This window comes from Rattus norvegicus, chromosome 3 (assembly GCF_036323735.1).
Source record: "Rattus norvegicus strain BN/NHsdMcwi chromosome 3, GRCr8, whole genome shotgun sequence".
Classification (NCBI taxonomy): Eukaryota; Metazoa; Chordata; class Mammalia; order Rodentia; family Muridae; genus Rattus; species Rattus norvegicus.
This window is the reverse complement of record NC_086021.1, coordinates 51,615,427-51,640,011: the sequence shown is the minus strand read 5'-3', so window position 1 is coordinate 51,640,011 and position 24,585 is coordinate 51,615,427. Positions and strand designations below refer to the sequence as shown.

The 24,585-nt window shown below is 38.1% G+C and overlaps 1 long non-coding RNA gene and 1 pseudogene across 1 annotated transcript; both read left to right on the top strand.

Annotated features, from left to right (window-relative positions):
• The first annotated feature begins 1,896 nt into the window (after nucleotides 1-1,896).
• On the top strand, nucleotides 1,897-14,029 carry LOC108350370 (uncharacterized). Its single transcript, XR_001837101.3, has 4 exons — nucleotides 1,897-3,466; nucleotides 10,680-10,805; nucleotides 12,265-12,421; nucleotides 13,977-14,029. It is a non-coding gene; the product is annotated as an uncharacterized LOC108350370 (long non-coding RNA).
• A 5,084-nt stretch (nucleotides 14,030-19,113) lies between these two features.
• Ddx18-ps2 (DEAD-box helicase 18, pseudogene 2) lies at nucleotides 19,114-22,484 on the top strand (annotated as a pseudogene).
• Nucleotides 22,485-24,585: the final 2,101 nt, after the last annotated feature.

The following is a 24,585-nucleotide window of genomic DNA, read 5'->3' as shown; positions in this document are numbered from 1 at the left end:
CTATTTTGTTGATTTTCTCAAAGAACCACCTTTTGGTTCTGTTGATTCTTTGTATAGTCCTTTTTTGTTTCTACTTGGTTGATTTCATCTCAGAGTTTGATTATTTCCTAACTTCTACTCGTCCTGGGTGTATTTGCTTCTTTTTGTTCTAGAGCTTTTAGGTGTGCTCTCAAGCTACTGACATATGCTCTCTCCTGTTTCTTTCTGCAGGCACTCAGAGCTATGAGTTTTCCTCTTTGCACAGCTTTCACTGTGTCCCATAAGTTTGTTTATGTTGTATCTTTATTTTCATTAAATTCTAAGAAGTCTTTAATTTCTTTATTTCTTCCTTGACCAGGTTATCATTGAGTATAGCATTTTCAACTTCAATTTATATGTGGGCGTTCTTTCCTTATTGTTATTGAAGACCAGCTTTAGGCAGTGGTGGTCTGATAGGACATATGGGATTATTTCTATCTTTCTGTATCTGTTGAGTCCTGTTTTGTGTCTGATTATATGGTTAACTTTGGAGAAAGTACCATGAGGTGGTGAGAAGAAGGTATATTCTTTTGTTTTAGGATAGAATGTTCTATAAATATCTGTTAAGTCCATTTGGTTCATGACTTCTGTTAGTCTGTCTATGTCTCTGTTTAATTTCTGTTTCCATGATCTGTCCATGGATGATTGTGTGGTGTTGAAACCTCCTCTGGTTATTGTGTGAGGTACAATATGTGCTTTGAGTGTTAGTAAGGTTTCTTTTATGTATGTAGGTGCTCTTGTATTTAAAGCATAGTTTTAGGATTGAGAGTTCATCTTGGTGGATTTTTCCTTTGATGAATGTGAAGTGTCCTTCCTTATCTTTTTTGATGACTTTTGGTTGAAAATCAATTTTACTTGATATTAGAATGGCTACTCTAGCTTTCTTCTTCAGACCATTTGCTTGGAAAGTTGTTTTCCAGCCTTTTACTCTGAGGTAGTGTCTGTCTTTGTCTCTGAGGTTTGTTTCCTGTAGGCGACAAAATGCTGGGTCCTCCTAAGTATCCAGTTTGTTATTTTCTTAATCTGAATGTTTTTATTTGGAAATTGAGTCCATTGATTTAAGAGATATTAAGGCATAGTGATTGTTGCTTCCTGTTATCTTTGTATTTGGATGTGAGATTATGTTTGTGTACTTGTCTTCTCTTTGTATTTTTGCAAAATGATTAGTTTCATGCTTTTTCTAGGGTATAGCTTGTTTCCTTGTGTTGGGCTTTACTACTTATTATCCTTTGTAGGGCTGAATTTGTAGAAACATATTGTGTAAATTTGGTTTTGTCATGGAATATTTTAGTTTCTCCATCTGTGTTTATTTTGAGTTTTGCTGGATACAGTAACCTGGGCTGGCATTTGTGTTCTCTTAGGGTCTCTATGACATCTATCCAGGATCTTCTGGCTTTGATAGTCTCTGGTGAGAAGTCTGGTGTAATTCTGATAGTTCTGCTTTTATCTGTTACTTGACCTTTTTCCCTTATTGCTTTTAATATTCTTTCTTTGTTTTGTGCATTTGGTGTTTTGATTATTATGTGATGGGAGGAGTTTCTATTTGGAGTTCTGTAGGCTTCTTGTATGTTTATGGGCATCTCTTTCTTTAGGTTAGGGAAGTTTTCTTCTATGATTTTGTTGAAGATATTTATTGTTCCTTTGAGTTGGGAATCTTCACTCTCTTCTATACCTATTATCCTTAGGTTTGATTTTCCTCATTGTATCCTGGATTTCCTGTATGTTTTGGGCCAGTAGCTTTTTCCGTTTTACATTATGTTTGGCAGTTGTGTCTATGATTTCTATGGAATCTTCTCCTCCTGGGATTCTCTCTTCTATTTCTTGTATTCTGTTGGTGATACTTGTATCTATGACACCTTGTCTCTTCCTTTGGTTTTCTATATCCAGGGTTGTCTCCCTTTGTGCTTTCTTTATTATTTCTATTTCCATTCTCAATTCCTTCACCTGTTTGATTTTGTTTTCTTGTAATTCTTTCAGGGATTTTTGTGTTTCCTCTCTAAGGGCTTCTACTTCTTTACTTGTGTTTTCCTGCATTTCTCTAAGCGAGTTCTGTATGTCTTTCTTAAAGTCCTCCATCATCCTGGTCAAATGTGATTTTAAATCTATATCTTGCTTTTCTGGTGTGTTTGGATATTCAGTGTTTGCTTTGGTGGGAGAATTGCGCTCTGATGATGCCATGTATTCTTGGTTTATGTTGCTTTGGTTCCTGCGCTTGCCTCTCGGCATCAGGTTGTCTCTGTTGTTACCTTGTTCTGCTATTTCTGACAGTGGCTTTACCATTCTATAGGCCTGTGTGTCAGGAGTACTGTAGACCAGTTTTCCTGTTTTCTTTCAGCCAGTTATGGGAACAGAGTGTTCTTCTTTCAGGCCTATAGTCATTCCTGTCCACTGGCTCTCAGTTGTCCCCGTGGGGGGGAACCTGAACGACCTGCCTCTCCTTCTCCTGGGTCCCTGTGCTCAGGGAGCCCAGATGGTGCTAGGCATTTTCCTCTAGATTCAGAAATGTAGGCAGAGAGTAGTCTCCTCTGGTTTCCCAGGTGTGTCTGCCCCTCTGAAGGTCTAGCTCTCCCTCCCATGGGATTCAGATGCAGGGAGACATTTGACTGGGTCGTTACAGATCTGGGCGCAGTCTCGGCCGCAGGGCTTCTGCAGCTTGACTGCCCCTATCTTCCTGTGCCCAGAGTCCCTATACAGTTTCTTGGACCAGGGATGTGGGCAAAGGTGGACAGAAGTGATGGTCTCTCCTGCCTTGTAGTCTCAGAATTGCCCACATGTCAGGGCGATCAGTTCTCTCTCCCACAGTGTTTGGGAGCAGGAAGCTGTGGGCCAGGATCAGCGAGTTTCAGGTGCCAGCTAGACAGAATGGATTCTTAACATCAGCCTCCATGTCCTTTGTGAGGCTTCTCCTCTCCAGTTTCCTCCCATTCCAGTCTCCTCCTCTTGCCTCAAACTTTTCTCCCACCCATTCTTCCTTCTCTTCCAATGACAGGCCTTGTTCTATCTTGTACCTGCCTTCACCTGAGTAATGAAATCATCCCACACTTACCTTTCAAAGCAATTAGATGCTGTGGCTGCTGTGTGTCCAATCTAATTAATTCTTGCAGCCTAGCCATAACATTATTGAGAAAATATTCAGATAAATTATTTTTTGGGAGGCCTTGATCATTACCATTCCTCATGCTGTAGAGAGCCTACTCTAGAGTGCCCCTGACCACTGGATGACTAATATATGGTTGACTCAATATAAGGCCCTTTTCTTAAACCAACCAAGAATACCTTCTAGTTGTATCTAATTTGCTACTGCTACTTTCACCAGCCCAATGTGAAAAAGATCTCTAAAGAAGACCTTGGAGTCATTCAAAGGCTCACCAACATCTCTGCCATGAAAGGATGTCACTTCATCATTGACAGGAAATGACTCTTTCCACAGATGCTGGGAAGGATTATGGTAAGGAATTATAATGGAGATCTTCTAGATAAAAATAAATTGACTGGTTTACTAAACAGGGAATACTATATTCAATGTCTGGACCAGATTCTGCAATCTCCAGATTCTTGCCTACCATGTAACAAATCCTACTGGGAATTCCTATTCCAAAGGGAAAAAAGAAAGGGGGATAATTTTTCTTCTTTTAAGTATAGAATTGAGTTTATTGAAGGCATTGAGAGGGTGTTAAGAGGGTAGTAGGGCAGAAAGAGAGAAATAGAGAAATAGAAGAGTAGAAGAGGAGAGGAGGAGAGAAGTAGGCTGACCATGAGCATGTGAAGAGAAGTGGGGAGGAAAATGGAGAGAGACGGGACAAGAAGAAAAAGAGCAAGAGCAAGAGAAAACAAGAACAAGAGTAAGAAAGGCAAATTTCCCCACGGACATTACTGGGATTTTGACTTCATTGAGATCAAACCAGGGTGAAATGGATACAGATATATGCCAGATTTTTTAGGTACCATTTTAGGTTGAATTGAAGTATTCCTGACAAAAATTGAAATGTCACTGGCAATTGCAAAGAAACTCTTGGAAGAACTCATCCCTGGGTCTGGTGTTATATTAGCCTTAGGGTTAGACAATAGGCTAGCATTTATATTTCATGTTGTAGAAGGTATAGCTAGAGTCCTGAGGGATATATATTACCTCCAGAGTTCAAAATCAATATAAAAAATGAATCAGACTCCAAAAGAGACCTTAACTAAATTGAGCATAGAGAATGCTGATGAATGGACAGCACTCCTCCCCTTTGTCATTTAAGGAATTAAAAATTCTCCCTACATTCAAGTGACTTTTTATGATACTATGTAAGGAAGATCTATCCATATTAAGGGTCTTGATGATAGATACATAAATTATGTATGTTCTAAGCTGAAGTCCAAGTGAGTTGCAGAAATATCTAACCAATACTTAGTCTTCTATTTTCATGTCCTACAAAAGACCTATATGTGTACCCTATACTGTGAGTTCTGAAATCCTTAGCCCCCATGCTATCCTCAACCTTCTTCACCTGTGTGGCTTCCAACGAGGCAGGTAGGGCAATGTACAATCTTTCATTGCAGATTTTTCAGGCAACATGTTAGGTATGCATCCATGTGTGACAAGCCACAATGGTAAAAGACCTATTCACTTAATGATCACCCATACAAATGTCCTTATTGTTTTAATCATAATAGAGATCATTTGATCTTTTTGAATAACATGCCTTGCTGTTCTATTTCATATGTGTGTGTTATGTGGCCTCTGCATGGTCCCTGCAACAATCATTTCAAATGCTGACATAAGCCACCATTTTGGTCTACTCTGGTCCTCCCTCCCTCCCTCCCTCCCTCCCTTCCTCCCTCCTTCCCTCCCTCTCTCCCACCCTCTCTTCCTGTCTTCCTCTCTTTTTCATTTTTCTCCTCCTTCTATGTAATTTTTGTTATAATGCTATGGAAGGAAGAATCCATGAGGGCCCATGCTGAGGGGGTCCATTTATACTAGGTGTAACACAGACCTAGTATAAATGGATGTTTATTAGGAGAAGGAAAGGGGGCCTGGAAAGGGGTAGAGACAGAAAGAAGGGGAAGAAAAAGAGAGAAGAGAGGTAGAGGCCAGGCAGGGCCATATGGGGACGAAGGAGAAGAGTGAAGAAGAAAGAGGTGGAGAGAGGAAGACTAGGAAATGAAGAGAGAGAGAGAGAGAGAGAGAGAGAGAGAGAGAGAGAGAGAGAGAGAGGTTATCTGGCTCCTGGCTGGTACCTGATGGGTACAGACACAAGCTGTTGTTAGGTAGCTGTTGGGCAGAGCCTAGGGGAACTGCCAACAATTTCATTCTCTTTGACAAATCCATTCCAGTGTCTAATAAAAAGCTTGAATCTAATATTCTACAGCAGCTTGTATTTAGACAATTCTGCTCTACACATGAGTCTCGACTTATATCTCCACTTCGCCTCTTATTTTACCTGCTTTTATTTATTTTATATATTGATTTTTGGTTTTATTGTATAGATTGCAGAATGTAAAGGGGATAAGCACCATTGTCCCCATCCATCATGAATTGAAATGCAAGATGAGATGTTCAAATGCTAACTTCTCATAGCCCACCTTTTAAAAAGTACATATTAACGAAACACTTAAATATGAGCAACACTAAACCAATTGTGCCCCTTTTCTTAAAGCTCTACAATCAGACATTGTAAAGCTTTTCAAAAAAGCAAGAGACTTTAAAAGAAGATTCCAAAATAACAATTCTCTTTTAAGATTTTCATTTAATTTCAAGACTGGACTTGCCCTTAGCAACCAGTGAACGTACATAAGGGAAATCTGCTGGATGAGGCATTTCACAGAAGCAGAATCTCCAGGTTATAAAAACAAAGCCTGCTTGAGAAAGGAGTTTGTACATGCCTGTATTGCTCTGTATTTTGGAAATTAACTGTACTGCCCATGTTTCATTGCAGAGTTCTGTTCAGGAAAGGTGCTTTGTAAAAGGAGTTGTTTTAGTGATTTTTAGGATGTTTTCTTATCTGACTAATGAGTACACAGCTGGTTACTTGTCAGTTCTATCATTCTGGGAATTATTTTCTTCAAGGATGTATAATGTCATACTTTATTCCTAAAGGAATATGAAAAGCCCAGCTTGATGAGCCAGTTCTATGCCCCTTAATAAAAAGGACCATTAACTCCTTAGGGCGCATTGATTGGTGTAGAGGTATCAATTTAATTGTTCTTTTATAGGAAGCATGTTTGGAAGAAATTAAAAGTTACTGATTTGATTTTTTCATGGTTATTGCGTGTATTTGATAGTTTATTATAATCATAAATGTATTATGAGTTATATAACATATTATGAACTATTAGTTTATAATTAGCTATAAATCCATCCTTATTTTGGTAGTAATAACATGATCAGTAAATTACTGCCCAAGGCTATGGTCAATAATAAATACATTCACTTTATTTCAAAGAACTTAAACGTATTCCAAATTTTATGATAATTGTCTAATCTTTGCTAGTTAATGTGTGGCAGAGTTCTCTGTCTCTATTCCTGAAGGAAACTCTAAACTGGAGTATTATAAATAATGCCTTTGCTGGGTGACTTTAAATAAAGGTTATTAAAATCTCAGAAGAAACAAATCCTCTGTTTGTAAAGGCATATTTTCTCTGGACATCACACTTGTAAACAATTTGTATTACACAGTAAATCTCCAATTTTAGGCTTTAATCTGCAGAATTAGAAAAGGATCAAATTCTAGAATACACATTCTTTGGATATAGTCTAAACAAAAAATTGTGGCTATAAATTTGATATGTACATATATATATCCAATATATAAATTAGATGTATGATCATTATTCTGCTTTATAAAAAGTAAGCTTTCACCAGGATTAATAATTCTACTTTACTTCTTAGAGTTTGTGTAGAAGTCAAAGGTCATGAATTTCAGCTATTAATCTTCCTCTCTGGAAAAACAATAGAATGTTTGGCTGGGAGAAGAACTTCAAGCTGTTCACTCTGTAGCACTGAGGTTTAGAACTAATCTCTCTTAAATTTCGATGACATATGTTTTGCTTTGTTTACCACAAAATAGCTCTCAAACATTTCCTAATGTAACCTAGTCCAGCTCTGTGGTCACTGGAAGGGTTGTAGACTAAGTTGAATTTTGGATCTACTTCTCTTAAAACTTATTAAAAATGTTTCTCTTTTAATGTTGTGACCAGCTGTTGGACAACAAAAAAATAAGCCTTTCCTTTTTTAAGCATGAGAGCGACTCACTGTGTCTTCCTCATTATTGTTTACATTGCTTATCAGAAAATATGTGTTATTACAAGGTTTTCCCAAATAGTGCTATGGAAGAAAAATACTATCTTAGTATTGAATGTTTCTGGAATTAGAAGTCCAATTTTAAAATTACATAGGCATTTTATGTGTTTATAATAATAGAATGATTACTTTTTCCCAGAGATCAGAACATAAACTTTCAAAAGTGTACTCAGTCTGTATTTGGCAATACAAACGTTATTGTGAAAGAATCATAGAGCTCTGGCCTTTTCTGGATAATTATGAGGAAACAATCACTTTATGATGAAATCATCTTCAGCTTGTGACTCCGAACCATTATTCCATCTGGTATTTGTCATGGAAAGATGTGCAATCATCAGAATTTAGCAGTTTAAAAAAGAACCATCAGAGTTTTTAGTCCTTACAAAGGGCTCTCCAACATATACATCATATACATATACATATACATATACATATACATATACATATACATATACATATACATATACATATACATATACATATACATATACATATACATATACATATACATATACATATACATATACATATACATATACATATACATATACATATACATATACATATACATATACATATACATATACATATACATATACATATACATATACATATACATATACATACACACACACAGGTGTGTGTGTGTGTGTGTGTGTATAAACTCTCATTCTTTCTTTTTTTAACTCACAATCCTTTTTATTTAAGCCTAACTGGATGCATACATATATACATGTGAGAAACATGAAAATCTCTCATTCTTTAATCCCTTCTATATCTCTCTCCCTCCTCTTTCTCTCTTCTCCCCGTTAACTTTCCTTCCTCAAAGGACTGCTTGCTTTTTATTTCTAATTTTCTTTAAAATGTTAAAGTACCAGAATTATTCTCTATTAATATTTTGTCTTTTATAGATGATAAGTGCCAGTGTAAGAAAGTTTGTTCCTTGGACAATGTCCAGATTTGCAAAGAAGCGAGATACTTAAATAATAGGACCTCTCTTTTTTTAGTGCTTGTCCCATATTGCCCAGTGATGGTAAGTTTTCAAAGAACTTTCTCCCACCCATGCCATCCTTTCCCTGTCATGCTTTGAATATAATGTCTTTATCCACATACAAAAATCTACTTATGGTATGGTCAAGAGAATCCCTCCTCATACATCTCTTTCCATGTTTGAGTCATCTCTTAACAGTTCAAATGCTCACTAGTATAACTTTCAGAATCTTCACTGAAAATGATCAGAATAACTGTTAAAAGACATTCTAACAGATTTTTGCCTGGTGTGTTCTCAACTGCTTGGCCTACCTATGACTTCTTGCTCCTCGGCTTTGTATCAATAGCTTTGCTCCTTAGTACACTCCAGGAGGTTGGGTCTCTCTGCATTTGTAGGAAGCTGCGATAGGCCTTGCCTCAAAGATGGCACTGGTTTCCACCCTCCTGAGGGTGAGCGCTCCTTGTAGTAAACAAGTCCTTATTTGGCTATGCCTGCCTGGCCTGCTAGGTTCAGCATAGTGACAGCCTGTCTGCATGACCCACGTGACAAGTTGGGGTTGGTTGGCGTTGGGTACTTAAGCTGATGTAGGGTGTTCCCCAGAGTAGTAGAAGATTATATCAAGGTTCCTGAATAAACTGCTTGAAGAAGATCTCCTCTGGTCATGGCTTCCTTGCTGGTCGAGGTTGGGCGCAACATGCATTAATAAGTCTTGTGCCATTTTCCCCAGTTGAATGTACTTCTAGGCAATTGAGGCGTAGGAAAAGGAACCTAGAAGGCTCTGATTTCTAAGCTTGTCAGTACTATATCCACTTGACTTACTATTTGTGTGTGTGTGTGTGTGTGTGTGTGTGTGTGTGTGTGTGTTCCCACTGAGCAAGGCCTACACATGAATGTTACCATGTGATCTTGTGACCTTTCTGCTGCTCTATCTCAAGTAATGGGATATGGGCACTAATACTACCTAATTACCCTCCCCCCATTTTAATATAAGTCTTTGTATCTTCTTGTAAAGTTAATATAACTAACTACATGTCTTGATATCCCTTTTATTGATTCCCTTAAAATTGATTCAGCCTTTGTTTTGGGTGCATCCTCACATACACAGGATATGCCTGTTATCATTTATAGATGATGACAAAGGAAAATGGGATAAAGTGATTTTATTGTGTAACTGCCTTTTGAATGCTGAAAATTTTTCTGGCTTTCACTTTTGAACATCTGGCTGTAAGTAGGCTGAAAATATGTGTCTTGAGGGAGAAAGGCATAGTCATGGGTAGAGAGTGAAATGTTTAAAATAATTTTTAAATAATGCACTCATTAATAGAATTATAGGCTATTTTATAACATGGCTAGTATGATCAATAACTTGATAAATATGGAATGCTTATACCTCTGTTGTATGCAGACTTGATTATTCTTTTAGTTTTAATTCATTCAGGAACCTCTGAAGTGGCAGCACTCCATCATTTTCCTTGGAGTAGTCTACTAGTAGTTTTTCCTCATATCTTTATAATATTTGTTGTTTGTCTAAGTGCACACTGTGAATATTATTCAATAATGGATAAATCAACACATTTACAAAAAAATAGATGGAACTAAATTTCACTGTGTTAATCAAAATAAGCCAGACATAGAATGCTAATATGCTGTGTAGTCTCTCATAAATGGAAATGACATGGAAATAGGGATGACATTATTCGGGAAGATAGTCTCCAGCAATGGAACATACAAGAAAGGGGTAGAGAAGGTATGTGTGATCAAAGTACTCTGTGCAGGGAAGGCATTACTATGTATAATTAACACATACTAAAAATATAAACATGGTGAAATTAAATTAAAAACGACTCTATCTCATTAGTGCCTGTTTAGTTTTTGATGATATGTGACAGATAGGAAAATACACCTTGAAAGTGTGAAACAAACATACAAAGGTAGTGAAGGAAACAATATATATGTGTACTGAAGTTGTCTAGAATGGATCCATGGGAAAATATAATTTCATCTTATCCTTGAAGTATAGAAAGGACTTTTGAAGACATTATTTGTTTTCTAAAAATATGTAATACTATCAGTATCTGTTCAGATTGTATGTCTTTTAGAATACTGTTAATGACAAACAGTTTCTTTCTAAGACATAACAAAAGAGAGAATTTGTTTACAGGTTTAATATGTGTATGAATGTGTAAGAATAAACATGTTAGGTGAAGTTTTCCTAAATTGATAGCACTTCTGAAACCCTGGTACATCACTTACTCACAGTGTACCTAAAAAGATGCCCTTTAAGTACCAACGTGTTTCAGTAAAGTGCAGGTACTTAACAATATATTCGGACCTATTGTAAATTATTCACAAATATGTATTGAGTATATATGACCTCTATTTTAGATTTCAAAGAGTTACAAGAATGTCTCCAAAAAAAGTGTGTCTTCTATGGACTCCCAATCTTAGAAGAGGTGTAAACAACAACAGTGGCAGCAACCACCACCACTACCACCACCACAACAAAACAAGGTAAATATGTAAAATATCTTGCACATCTGAAAAGCAGATATAAAAGATAAAATCAACAAAACAGAGAAAGGATATTGAAAAAGCCTAAAATAAGTTTTTAATTCTAAATTAGTGAAAATAAGAAGTGATCTCCAAAGAGCAAACATTACTGCTGTCCCAGAAAAGGAGTTTTTAAGTGGAAGGAATAGCACCTGCTGAAATGAGGCAGAAACAGGGCTGCTGCCTAACTGAAGCTGACTTGAGCTCTTGGCTGTCGGAATTTGTATTTCTTTGGTTGTTCAAAATGCTGTAGTGTGAAAATCATAAGTTGTGACAGTTCTAAAGAAGAAGACTTTGAACTTGTTATACCTGCTTTACATTAATATACTTATAGGTTAATTTTTCATTTGTTTGTATTTTTAAGGAATTATATTCACGATTATCAAGTATTTTTGAGACTGTTACAATTTTAGCACCCAGTTGTGCATGTGGGGATGTACCTCTAGAAGAATTATATGTTACCAAACATTGATATATTAATTAAAAAATCCAGAAATAATATGTATACATAGAGGAAGATGCTATAGTTTGTCAAATAATTTGTTACATTTGAAGGCAACAGAAAAATCGGCTGAGGCTTACAAGGGCCAAACTTCATAAATACTACTGTCAACGTGGATGTGATGAAGTGGGAATGGGTTAGTCTTTTACTTTCCTTGAGTATCCTCTGCAGTGGGCACATCCAGGAAGCCTCAGACTTTCCAGGTAGCTTAAGCTGAGCAGCAAGTTCAGATAGGGGAAATCAGACCACAGCCCCAATTCCAAGAGGGATTTTCTTCAAGTGGCAGTGAAAGTGCCAACGTGGAAAATCTTGCAAACTAAAACTTCAGAAAACAAAACCTCCATATTTTCCAAGAAAGTACGATGGATGAAAGTTGGCAGTGCAAAGGCAGGCACACCCCAGATTTCTGAACTAACATATATGAGGTGTTAATTACCCATGGATTAACATCCACACCCGCCATGGGCAGAAAGAGTGATTCTAAGGCAAGTGCCTTCCAAATACCTTACCCAACCAGGAAGCAGATGGATTATCACTGAAGTACATGAATTTAAATGCAGCAGCTCCATACACTTATGGAAGGAAATGCTTCCAAAGAACTTCAGAAGCATTCAGGTTTCACTTAGCTTTCTCTCTGAAATGTAGCAAGCGCTTATAAAAGAAACCACTTTTGATTCTGTGTTTGTATGGAAGTGTAGTTAGTAAAGTTGAAAGAAGTATTTTGTTGTAAATTCCTGCTTTTGTTCTCTTCTCCCACTGGAGCCTAGAAATTTCCATATCTGGTGTCTTTATTAATGGAAAATCCTTGGGGAAAATGAGACTATTCGTAGATGTAATAACTGTTCAAAATTTTTAAGTGGAAGCAAGATCTGCTTCTGCTATCCTCACGAAATTAAGTATAATTTCTGTTCTCGTTAGTGTTTGAGAATAACATCAAGAACCACTTCCAGAGTCCTGCCAGGTTGCCAGAGTCCTTCCAGGTTGGAGCTCCAAGGAGACAGGAATGAAACAGCAACTCAAACAGACAGTGATGGAGAATTCCTGATCGAGTTTACATTTGTTTCACATGCAGAAGGTGATGGTGTCATCCTGTGGCATTAACAATTCTTAACAAGAATTTAAACAAGAAATTTAAGAATCCCTTTACACAATTTAAACAAGAAAACGACGCCTTCCATGTCTCTCACCCTGAAACTCAATGCCAAACTGGTGTTATTTCACAGAACAACAACAAAAAGATTAGGGGACTAAGACTGTGACATATGGGTTGGGGGAGAGATTAAAATTGCACAAAGTAGTGCATATTTTGGCTTAAAAAAAGATGTAGAAGAAAGTCATTTTTGAAACATGAAAAATAGGTACTGGATGCTGTGAGATCTGATGTGGGAAAACTCTGCTAGTTAAAGTTGAAGTCTACCATTGACCCATTGACCGAATAGTCTTTTGGGTCCTGGTGCTCTTTGGGCATTTCCAAGCCCCCCACTCATCTCTACCAGAGGAATGTCACTCAGCTTCAGTTAATTTATAGGATCAATTTCCTTTCTCCTCACAAAACCTGTTCAGCCAGTACCTGAGATTCCTAAAATGCTTCCCCATGCTAATGAGGCATTCCAAGTACCCTAAAGTTCCCAGCCAATGACCTTTGCCCCTTCTGGATGCCCCTGCTCTCAATCCCCCAAAACTTTATAAACGTTCAATTTCCCTAAGTAAATTTAATCCCTTTACTGACAAGTGGTCTGGGTGTGGTCATTCACCTTAAGTACTCACATGGCTTCCAAATCCCCTGTTCAACCTCTCTGTTCCCACTGCCCTCATGAACTATATAGTCCTACAGTCTACGAGTGTAGGAAGACCAACTATCTGCCTAGGTCTCTAGGAACAATGTGATTGTCCTCCTTTTCAGAATACTTGAACATTCTGAATTAACCTTGGGGAGGATAAGAAAGTACAAGTCTTAGCTAGTGTAATGCTGATGAATCACTGGTGAAGAAAGGCACCACTGGTGTGACAGTTCTCTTCATGCTCTTGCTAGAGTAACAAGAGGTTAAGAAAAGAAGTTGTGAGCTGTTTAAAAAAATAATACTGAGGGAAAAAAATGAACCCATGAAAGAAACCCATTTTCCAGCTGAATTAAAATTCAGAATTAAAATAAAAAAGAAGCAAATCTAGGAATAAGTGAAATAGGGAAATCTCATATTGGGCATTAGAAACTGACAACATATAAGGATTATTTCCTGATGTATCCTGCCCTCAAATAACATCACTTATGGACATAGAATATTTTACATCAACTTACCTGCCCATACTTCCTAACCTTAAATTTGGAGAGGTATTGTAGCATGTATCACTTTCAAACATTTTAGAATGTTCTATTTAAGCCCTTTACATCTAAATACAGTATATAACCACCAAGTCCATAAAAGCCTTCAGTGGTGTTGCCTCAGCCTTTGCTGATGTGAACTAACTTAGAGAAATAGAAAAATGAGTGTTTTAATTCCTGTGCAATCATTCCTGGCCCTTGGCCCTTTCGTCATCTAGGTGGCAGCATATGTGTTAGCTTCTGTGTCAGTCATTGTTCCAGTACGAACAGTGCAAAATATTTAATATTTTCAACTTTGTTTTTCTTTTAGACAAGCATGCTTAAACCCTGGATTCAGTATGGAGAGCATCTGCGTGGGAGGGTAAATGCATATATGTTTTTGTGTGTTTTGATTAGCCCACTTTCATTTTGGCAGATAGGTATACTTTTTAAAACTTGGAAAAAGTTTATTTTTAATTTGAGAGTATGAATTATACTGAGTGCAGGATAAGGTGGAGATACATTTTCATTTACATTGCTCTGGTAAGAATCTTGAACAGCAAGAGAAAGAAGGGGTTATGGATGGTCAGAGCTGGATGCTATCTGTGAGCCCTTCCTCCTCATGTTTGCTAAAACCTCTGTACATTCTGCACAAAGGCCAAGGGCACAGATTCCTGCTCAACTAATGCTCTGAAGCTCCAGGAAAGGGCTCAGCTGTCATCATCCAGAGACAGAGCACATCTGCTCTGTGAATGCAGCTTTCCCTGACCTGGGGCCTGGGAACCTCAGAACATTTCCTAACCCAGGTCTCATTAGCTTGCTACAATTAGATTACTGAAGAATGCAGATGACAAAAGGCACGGGTTATTTACGATCTCCATTAGAACTAAAGGCTTCTCCAGCCTCAAATTCCATAAGGTCATTTCATGTCACTTCTCACACAACCTCACTGGGAAGCACAAAGCTTGGTATGAGGAAACTATTGGAAACATTTGCATGCTAAGCGCTTAACTTTCTTTTTCTTTTTAGACAAACACTCTTACAACCCTGGATTCACTATGGAGAGCATCTGAGTTTGAGTGTGAATGAATATATTTTTGGGGTGTTTTGGTTAGCCTTCCTTCATTTTTGGCAGATAGGTTCAAATTTTAAAAGTTGGAAAACACTTATCTTTAGTTTGAAATATGAGTTATATTGAGTTCAGAATAAATGAGAAAGATACATTGCGATTTATAATGCCTAAGTCTTAAATAGTTATCCACAGCATTACATGTAATGTACATTGAATCGAAAGGTGACTTGTGTGTTGCCAAATGCTTCAGACTGTATGGAGAAGTTGCCAGAAGTTGTTAGAGTTGTATCTGTCAAATGTTTATATTCAGTCTTCATAGAAATCACCAGTTATTGTATGGCTTCAGTTTTCACATATATATGTACAGATAATTGTGTCAGAGGAATTCTAGGACTCAAAGATACGTAAAGACAGATAAATTAATTACAGATTATTTTATAAAGTTCGTTGTCCTTTATTGTTTGAAACTTTATAAATACAATGTATACCCACATATGTGCAAAAATCTATGAAGTAGACTGTTATATTATAAAACATGACTCTTAAAGCTGTGCTGGCACATTCTATATCCAGCACTGAGGAGGCAAAGACAGGCAGATCTCTGTGAGCATGAAGACAGCTGGGTTTGGAGAGTACACATCATCAATCCCATGTCAACCAGGGCTACAATTTAACCAGAGGCTTTTCTCCCTGACCTCCTTGCTCCTGAAATAAGAACTCTGAGACTTAAATATTTTATGAATAAATGCCTAAGTCAAAAGCTTTGGAATCTTTCCTCAGTGCCTTATAACTTAATTACCCATGTATTCTATTCTAATGTTCTTCCATGTGATTGGCTACCTCTCCCTGTTTCACGTGATTATGTCTTCAGTGTCTAGGGTGAATGTCCTGCCTGACTTTACCCAGAATTCCAACCTTTCTCTACCAGATAGTCACAGAATCCTGCCTTACCGCATTGTCCATAGGCTTTCTATTGGCAGGTGACATGTAAGAGATTTTTCTCTGTTTCCCCTTTTAGTCCAATAAAAGGTTATTTCCATTACGATAATTAACTACAAAAATAAAAACAATAAATGAAAACGACCAGGTAAGATTACATCTCTAACGTCCAGTCCATTGGTATTTGACAAGTTTGGAGAAAGTACTTTACCATCTATCCCAACTTGTTGGGATCTCGTTGAAATATCTTCTTGGGCTTAAACAACTTAAGCCTTAGTATGAGACTTTGCCTATCCACTCTTCAATTCCATCAGAGACTTCAGAAAAAAATAAATATTACCTGAGTATGTAGGAAGTGAAGGTCAGTAGCTTCTAAAATTATAAAAATTAAAGAGATAACTGGAGAGTTTCACTAAATCTGTCTGTAATTTTGAAGTATCCACCTTCAGCCTTCTTGTCCAGAATGTCTGACTGACTTTTTTGTAAAGCAGAAATTATGAAAAACTGCTTACCTTGTCTTGACAGAACTCAGTAGTTGACCTCCTTGTATCGTGTTTGTCCATTTTGGACATTCTGTCTGAAGTTGAAGCAAGGGCAGACTTTTGCCCAGTGACTAGCTTGCCACGTATGAAGCAAACTCCATAATGAGGACAGTTGATGCTCATCATCTTCTTTGAAGTAGATTGGGGTTCTGCACAAAGCAGACCTGTCTCAACATTAAACAGGCCTTTTCTTAGTAAAATACAATTAACTGCCATATTCTTTAGATCTCTGTAGACCATTTATCTACCAGCTATCTATCTGTCTGTCTGTCTGTCTGTCTGTCTGTCTATCTATCTATCATCTATCTATCTTTCTATCTGTCTATCTATTATCTATCTATCTATCTATCTATTTATCTATCTATCTATCTATTTATCTATCTATCTATCTATCTTCAGATACATAAACAGGCAAACATTGCCTGTTTCTAGCTATTTAGTATCTCTTCAAGTAAGGAAGCATATTTCTGTAATCAACTAGACTAGTATCTAGCATGACCATAAGTTTTATTAATTGACTACTATCTTACATTTCCTAATTCTTCTAAATAGCTCACAACAGCAGCTTTTTAAGTGGCCTAGAACTACCCATTGCATTTTTAAGAATTATATAGGTGCTATACTTTAAACAAGAATTGAATCATATATATTTAGTACATTGTAATGATATGTAATCCTAAATCTCTATACAAAGTCTATACCAATATAAAATATATGTCTTGTTGAGTTTCTTTGGATATAAAAAATAGATTCAATGATTCATCATCTATTCCTATTATTCCTACATATTATTCTAATATATTATTCCTATATATTACTCCTATATCTGCCCTTTTTCTTTTCAGCCCTTACCTGCCCTTTTCTGCATAACACTAGATAGGAGAAAAAAAGGATAGAGGTAAGAAAAAGAAAAAGTCCCTGAATCTAATCTCACTCATTTTGTTTCCTCCCTGTTCAAGACCATAACAGCTTAACCACCTCTCTTAAATGACAAGCCTCTATCATCCATTAAACAACCAAAAAAACATATACCATTGAGAATGGGGGTGTTGCTTTCTTAAAATGACTTGGAGTATTTTTCTTTTTGGTCAGGGGGTCAAAAATTGAGGTATTGTCCAGTCTTAAGAAAGCTAGCTGCAGCCAATGCTGTCCAGTATCTACATGCTGAGTATGTTCAGCGATTAATTGAAGTCTTTGACTGGAGCAGTTAATGGTGCAGGATGTTCTAGCTACCTGTTCTAAAATTGTCCAGGATGCAGAATTTTGAGGAGACAGCATCAAGGCAGTCTAAGGTAGTATCAAGCAAATTGCTGGAAATAATATGTCTTAGCATCCCAGAATCTCTGAGGGTAAATCTTGTCAGGGAAGGGCAGTGTTCATTCTTCATTAGTGTCTGATCTTTTGGCTTTGCAAACACATGTAAACTTTAAAAGGTATTACACATGTCTGCGTTAACATAAGTATGAAATGTGTGGTGTGCATAATTCAGTTAAAGATGATTCTCTGCTCCCTGTTTGAACAGATAAGGAATATATATATATATATATGTTAGTTTGCATTACATAACTAAACTGCAATATAAATTTTGATCTATGCCATTGAAAAGCATGGCATGACAAGTTGTGAGGATTTTGTAGCCAACAATATGTGTTGGTTATGCTCACCTGACATTCTGACTGGAGGCATTTTCATGTCTCACCTAGGCTCAGAGCTATTCCCATGTAGAGGGACCAGCAATTTACGTTACCCGGAGTGTTCCTTTTTGTTTCTTCCTTCCTGTCTACAACCAAGACTTTCAGAGAGTTTCCTCCTGTAAAATTTGGTTTTTGACTTGCAAGGTATCCACAATTTTTTTTTTTTGGAAATAAATACAAAGCTTATCCCCCAGCATAACTCCTTACTTTCCCTCTGTTTTGGAGTTAGAACATCCTTTATTCCTTAATATAAACAGGCTGATTTGGTTCAGCAGTTTTGCTTTTTATTTTGCAATCCAGTGTATTTTAGCAGTTGTGTTATTCTCATCAATATTTTTAAAAATTAAAGTTAATAAAGCAATATTTAATCCATCTTTGGGAAATTCCATATCCCTCTTCTGTTCCACAAGCATTTCTTTCAAAGTCCTGTTAAATGTCTCCATAATTGCTTGTAAGATATATCTGTAACATTTTCTATGTTACAATGTCTAAAAATTGCTGCATTGAAATGCATATACATGAGAGAGCATCATCAGCTTCAACTCTAAATGTAAAGGCATTTCCAAGAAAGCCGCCATCTCTATTTAATGGGCAGTCTCAGAATCAGCCTTTCCAGAACTTAAGGCAGAAGCCTTTGGTATCCTGCAGATGTGTCAATAGCATGGTATATCAATATCTTAATCTTATCTTATCATATCATATCTTAATCATATCTTGATCTCCAAACTCTACAAAATAAAAAATGTAATCTATTCTATGATATTGCTTTATGGTAGCATTATTATGTAGAATATGGATTTTTACTTCAAAATATTACATATCTGTGGGCCTCCATTCGAATTCCTCAAGCCATTGTGGGTTTTTCTCATCTGGAAGTGCCTTTTTAGTTATTATTATAGGTTCCATATTGGATTTTTCTGAAGGTTCTTTATCATAATTTAAAGAGTCTTTTAGCCTCTGTGCTATGGCTCCCCATCTAGCATTTCATCTTTCTGTTTTCTTTTTCTAAGTCTACTTTATTCTGGTCTCTCTTAAAGAGGTTATATAAAACTGTAATCATTATTGAACATACAATTATTGTCATGCTGATAATTGGAACAAAATTATACAAGGTCCAACCCCCCCTACACACACACACACACACACACACACACACACACACACACACACACACATACTCTCTCTCTCTCTCACACACACACACACACACACATACTCTCTCTCTCACTCTCTCTCTCTCTCTCTCTCTCACACACACACACACACACACACATACACACACAAACACAAGTGTGTGTGGGATGTTTAGCTTTCTGTAGCATGTATTTGACCTTGCTCTAGAACCATGCTGTGCTTTGAAGAGAGTACAACTGCTATGCCTTCAGGCTCCAGTCCCAGAGGTACTGTGGGACAACCCCTTCACTGAGTTAAGTGCTCTAGCCTCCTGTTTCTACGTTTGACAATTTTGTTGCAGAGTGGTGATTTCTCTTTAAGGAGCCACCCCTGTGGAATTAATTTGGCTTCAGTTTCCTGTATCAGTCTAGGACTCTGCTCTGTTTCAGAGGAGTACTTGTCCCTGGCTTCCTCTAAGCCTGGTTCTTTCTAAGTTGGGAATTTGTGCCTTAGTCAAACCTATATGTCTTTTTCCAGGAGTAAATCCTAGCTAATGCAGGTGAAGGTCAGTCATGAACACAAAAATGCAGAGATCAAAGTGACCATTCCCAACTCTGTGATTTTCCTGAATGCATCTGGAGGTATGCTTGTCATTATGACTAGGAGGACATTTATTTCAGGAATGGGGATTCTTCCTTGATTTGGTGATTAAGGACACACAGGTTTGCTGGAATGATGGAGTGAAAAAAGTACTAGTGTCTTTGTTATAGATATATATTACAGCCTCATTTTAAAGGCTTATGATCCCCGCGTGTTGCCTCCGTCTCCGTCCCACAGAAAGGAGCGACTCCACAACGTTCTTCTCAAAGTAGTTTATTCAGGAACCTTTCTTTCTGCATGCAAGCAGCAATCTCTCTTTCCTTCTTTCACCTTCTTCTCCCTTCTCTCTCACCCTCCCAGCCCCAGCACACTCCCTTATATCCTCCCTCAACCCCGTCTCCTCAGTCCAGACTGCGTAGTCTCAGTTCATAGGTCCACGTCACATGGCCTGATCTTGCGTCACGGTGCGTGTGCGCAGCTCTCACAATGGATGTGGCTAGTTTCAGGTGTGTGAGGAAGTCAGTTGCTAGTCATGAGACTTAGCTGCAGTCCCGGGCGCCATCTTGGGATTGTCGCCACACCTGCTCCCCACATCCTTTGTGACTGTATAGCTCAGAATGGCTCCCCACACCCGCGGGTCCGCCGGATCCAGCGACACACTTCCGACTTGCAACTGAGCACTTGGCTTTGTCTCATGTCACAGTTACAGAGGAAACTTCTGTGCAAGAAGATGGAGAAGCAAACTCCAAGCTGACACAGAAGTTTCTTGCAGCTGAGGCTGCAAGAAGTTAGACATGATTCTGCCACAACCTCAAAATGGAGATGTGCCTAAAGAAACAGGAAAAGGTGGAAAAGTTACAAAGGCCCTGAAGCATTCTATGACTGTGGGCTTAGCACAATCGCAAAATGGAGGCATGCCTGAGGAGACTGTGGAAAATGCCAAAGTTAAAAAGTCATGCCCAAAACTTACCATTTTAGCCAAAGGAGAAGTAGCAGCAACACAGTCTCCTGATTTTTGCTAAAGAAGAAAAAGGAGAAAAAGGAAAATGGCAACTGATGCTGAGCCTGATACCAAAAAAGCAAAAAGCTGCAGAAAGCGCTGCGGCTGATGAGGAACCAGAAGATGGCGCGAAGAAGGCAAATGGCAGCGAGGTACCCAGCCTACCCTACCCCTAGGTCTGACAGGTGCCTTTGAGGACACTTCATTCGCTTCCGTGTCCAATATCGTCAGTGAGAGCACTCTGAAGGCCATAGAAGAAATGAGCTTCAACCGCATGACGGAGACCCAGCATGAAAGTATCAGGCCACTTCTGGAAGGCAGGGATCTTCTGGCGACGCGAAAACTGACAATGGCAAAACTCTGCTTTCTGCATCCCTGTGATCCAGCTCATTACCAAATTTTAGTTCATGTCCAGGAATGGAACAGGAGTCCTGATTCTCTCTCCTACCAGAGAACTGGCCATGCAGACCTTTGGTGTTCTTAAGGAACTGATAACACACCACGTTCACAAGTACGGGCTGATCATGGGTGGCAGTAACAGGTCTGCAGAAGTGCAGAAGCTCCTCAATGGGCTCAATACCATGGTCGCCACACCAGGCCGGCTCCTAGACCATATGTGGAACACACCAGGATTTATGTACAAGAATCTACAATGTCTGGTTATTTGATGAGGCTGACCATATCATAGATGTTGGGTCTGAAGAAGAATTAAAGCAAATTATTAAACTTTTGCCAGCACATTCGCAAACCATGCTCTTTTCTGCCATACAAACTGGAAAAGTTGAAGACTTGGCCAGAATTTCTCTGAAAAAAGAGCCATTGTCTGTTGGTGTTGACGACAATCAAGAGGTTGCCACAGTGGATGGCCTTGAACAGGGATATATAGTTTGTCCCTCTGAGAAGAGGTTCCTTCTGCTTCTCGCATTCCTTGAAAAGAACCCGAAGTAAAAAGGGATGGTCTTCTTTTCATTGTGTGTGTCTATGAGCTGCTGAACTACACTGACCTGCCTGTCTTAGCCATCCATTGAAAGCAAAAGCAAAATAGGCGAACAACCACATTCTTCCAATCCTGAAACGTAGATTCAGGAATACTGCTTTGTACTGATGTGGCAACCAGAGGGCCGGACACCCCTGAAGTGGGCTAGATTGTTCAGTACGACCCTCCCGAACACCCCAAGGAACACCTTCATCTCATCTGGTCAGTAAAACAGCCAGGGGCCTGAATGGATGAGGGCACGCCCTGCTCTGTTTGTGCCCTGAAGAGTTGGGTTTCCGTCATTACTTGAAACAATCCAAGGTTCCATCAAATCAGTTTGACTTTTCCTGGTCTAAAGTTTCTGATAATCAGTCTCAGCTGGAAAAACCGATTGAAAAGAACTACATTCTGTACAAGTCTGCGCAGGAAGCATACAAATTCTACATAGGGGCTTAAGACTCCCGCTCTCCCAAGCAGATCTTCAATGTGAACAATTTAAGTTTGCCTCAGGTTGCTCTGTCTTTTGGTTTTACGGCCCCTCCTTTTGTTGATCTGAATATGAGCAGCCATGACTGCAAGTTTAAAAAGAGAGGTGGTGGTGGGTGATTCGGCTAGCAGACAACAAAGAGAGAGGAGAAGTCCAAGATCTTTAAACACATCAGTGAGAAGCCAGCAGACCTCAAGCAGTTCTCTCACTGAGGTGATCTGCCTTTGGCTCAGACTAACTTTGCCCAACTTCCCCAACCCCAACAACCTTTAAAATGGAACTTTTATCACATTTAGAATCTTTTTGTCTTTACTATGATGATAATATTTTACTTTCAAATACTTCTATAAAACAATTATATCATTATTTTAATGATTTTTTTAAAAAAATAAATGCTTATGATTATGTTACACTACAGGTAAAGGCTCATCAGTGTAATCACCGTTTATTCACAAGTTTAACAGTAATATAACAAATATTAGGTATTGCTAATATGACAGACATTTTGATTAATGTAGACAGTAAAGCATAAGTTAATATACATTCTAAGTTAATGTACATATTTAGTATCTAAACAAAGCTGTTTAGTATTTGTAGGATGAAGAAGAGCTCCCAAAAGGACACAAAATTTATGGAATGGAAATTATATTGTCAACATGTATTCACATGAACACAAAGTATATTCTCTTATGTGATAGACTTGCCTTAATTTTGGTAAGAATTTCACAATAGATACACAAAAGTAACACACATTATATAACTTTCAAATAACTGTGTGTGTGTATGTGTGTGTGTGTGTGTGTGTGTGTGTGTGCAGCTCTGAGTATATGTGTAAGGAGTCCACAGGATAACAGTGAATGCCATTCATTAGATACAGTTTACCTTTTTATGAATCAAAGCTAAATATGCAGTAATTAGATTTAAAAAATGGTGGATGGTGAGATGGTTCAATGGATAAACAGGAACATGATAGAAGGAAAGAACCATATCTTAAGAGGCATCCTCCAATCTCTACATGCATTCCTGTGCATGTGTCAGAAAATAGGATATAGGTATACAGCAGAAATGTCTGGTTCTATCATGAGATGCAGACTTATGTGATGTTTTGAACCCAACAGACAGTGATGTCATGTTTGCTAAGCTAGCCATGTAATACTTTATTCATCTTACTATATTCTAACTGCTCCTGGCATTCTGGCTGGGTCTAATCTTTCCCACTAACTCATGCTGATTTGGTGGAGGCCTGGCTCTTTCTGTTGGATTATGCTACCTCTGCTGATTCAGGTTTGGCGACACTTTTTGAACTGCACTGTTGGTGTCATGACACTGACTGAACTAGAATGCTGGTATCCTGATGGTGAAAATTAGAGTTGCCCCCCCCCTAAAACTAATTCTAAACAGGTTTACATCTGCATTCTACTATTTACCATCTTTTCTCCTCTATCTTTGGACAGGGTTTGAAAGGTTGGAGAACATTTATTAATGTAGGTTTTAAAATTAAGCTTATATAAGTAAAAGTGGGTTTTTTTGGGGGAGTAGAAAATTTATGAGAAGGCTAGAATGAGAACATCAAAATGCCCCAGGAAACCTGTTCCAGGTAGGGCATGCTAAATTTCACTTATTTGACATTTTCTACCAGGTACATAGTAAACCATTTCCTGGAAAGTCTGAATCAGTTCAGATTCCCAGGACAGTGACCATCAGGTTCACATGTCCTTGTTTTATCAGGCCTGAAAATACTACCAGGTAAATATGAGCCCTGACTCTTTCACCTCACACCATATATGCTTTGAATACATGGGATCAACATGAATAAAATAAAGTCCTTTCTGCAGGACACTCATCATATGATTGAAACAGAAAGTAGGGACCAGAACACATTGACAAATGGCACAAGTGTACCAGAGACCTGAAGAAGTGGTGAGATATCTCATCCGGGAGGAAACCTAAAGGTGACTAAAGCCATAAGAAAATATTCACTCATTTATTAAAATGGTGAGGGCAGAAGAAGTGAGCATTGCCCTTGTACTTTTGTCATAACTTGGTGTTTGTCCAAATGAGCACATGCACTTGCATGGATTTTAGAGGAGAACACGGGGTACACTGCTCTATCACCTTTTTTTTTTTTTTGTCTCAAAACACAGGTTATCTCATGGAACTAGGCTGGAGGAGAACAAGCCCTAGTGATCGTCTCTGTCTTTGCTCTTTATAGAGTGTGAAATATAGGTGTGTGTGTGTGTGTGTGTGTGTGTGTGTCTGTGTGTGTGTGTGTGTGTGTGTGTGTGTGTGAGAGAGAGAGAGAGAGAGAGAGAGAGAGAGAGAGAGAGGAAGAAAACCCATTTTTATATTTTTATATGACATTTGAAGTATTGAACTCAGGTCCTTATATTTGTGCACCAAGCACTCTTAAACCGCTTAGCTTTTTCTCAGTTTACTTTGCCTCTTAACAAACTTTTCCCACTGGAATTAATAGAGTCAATTATTTTAATTATTCTTTTAAACTGTAAAGGTTTCCAT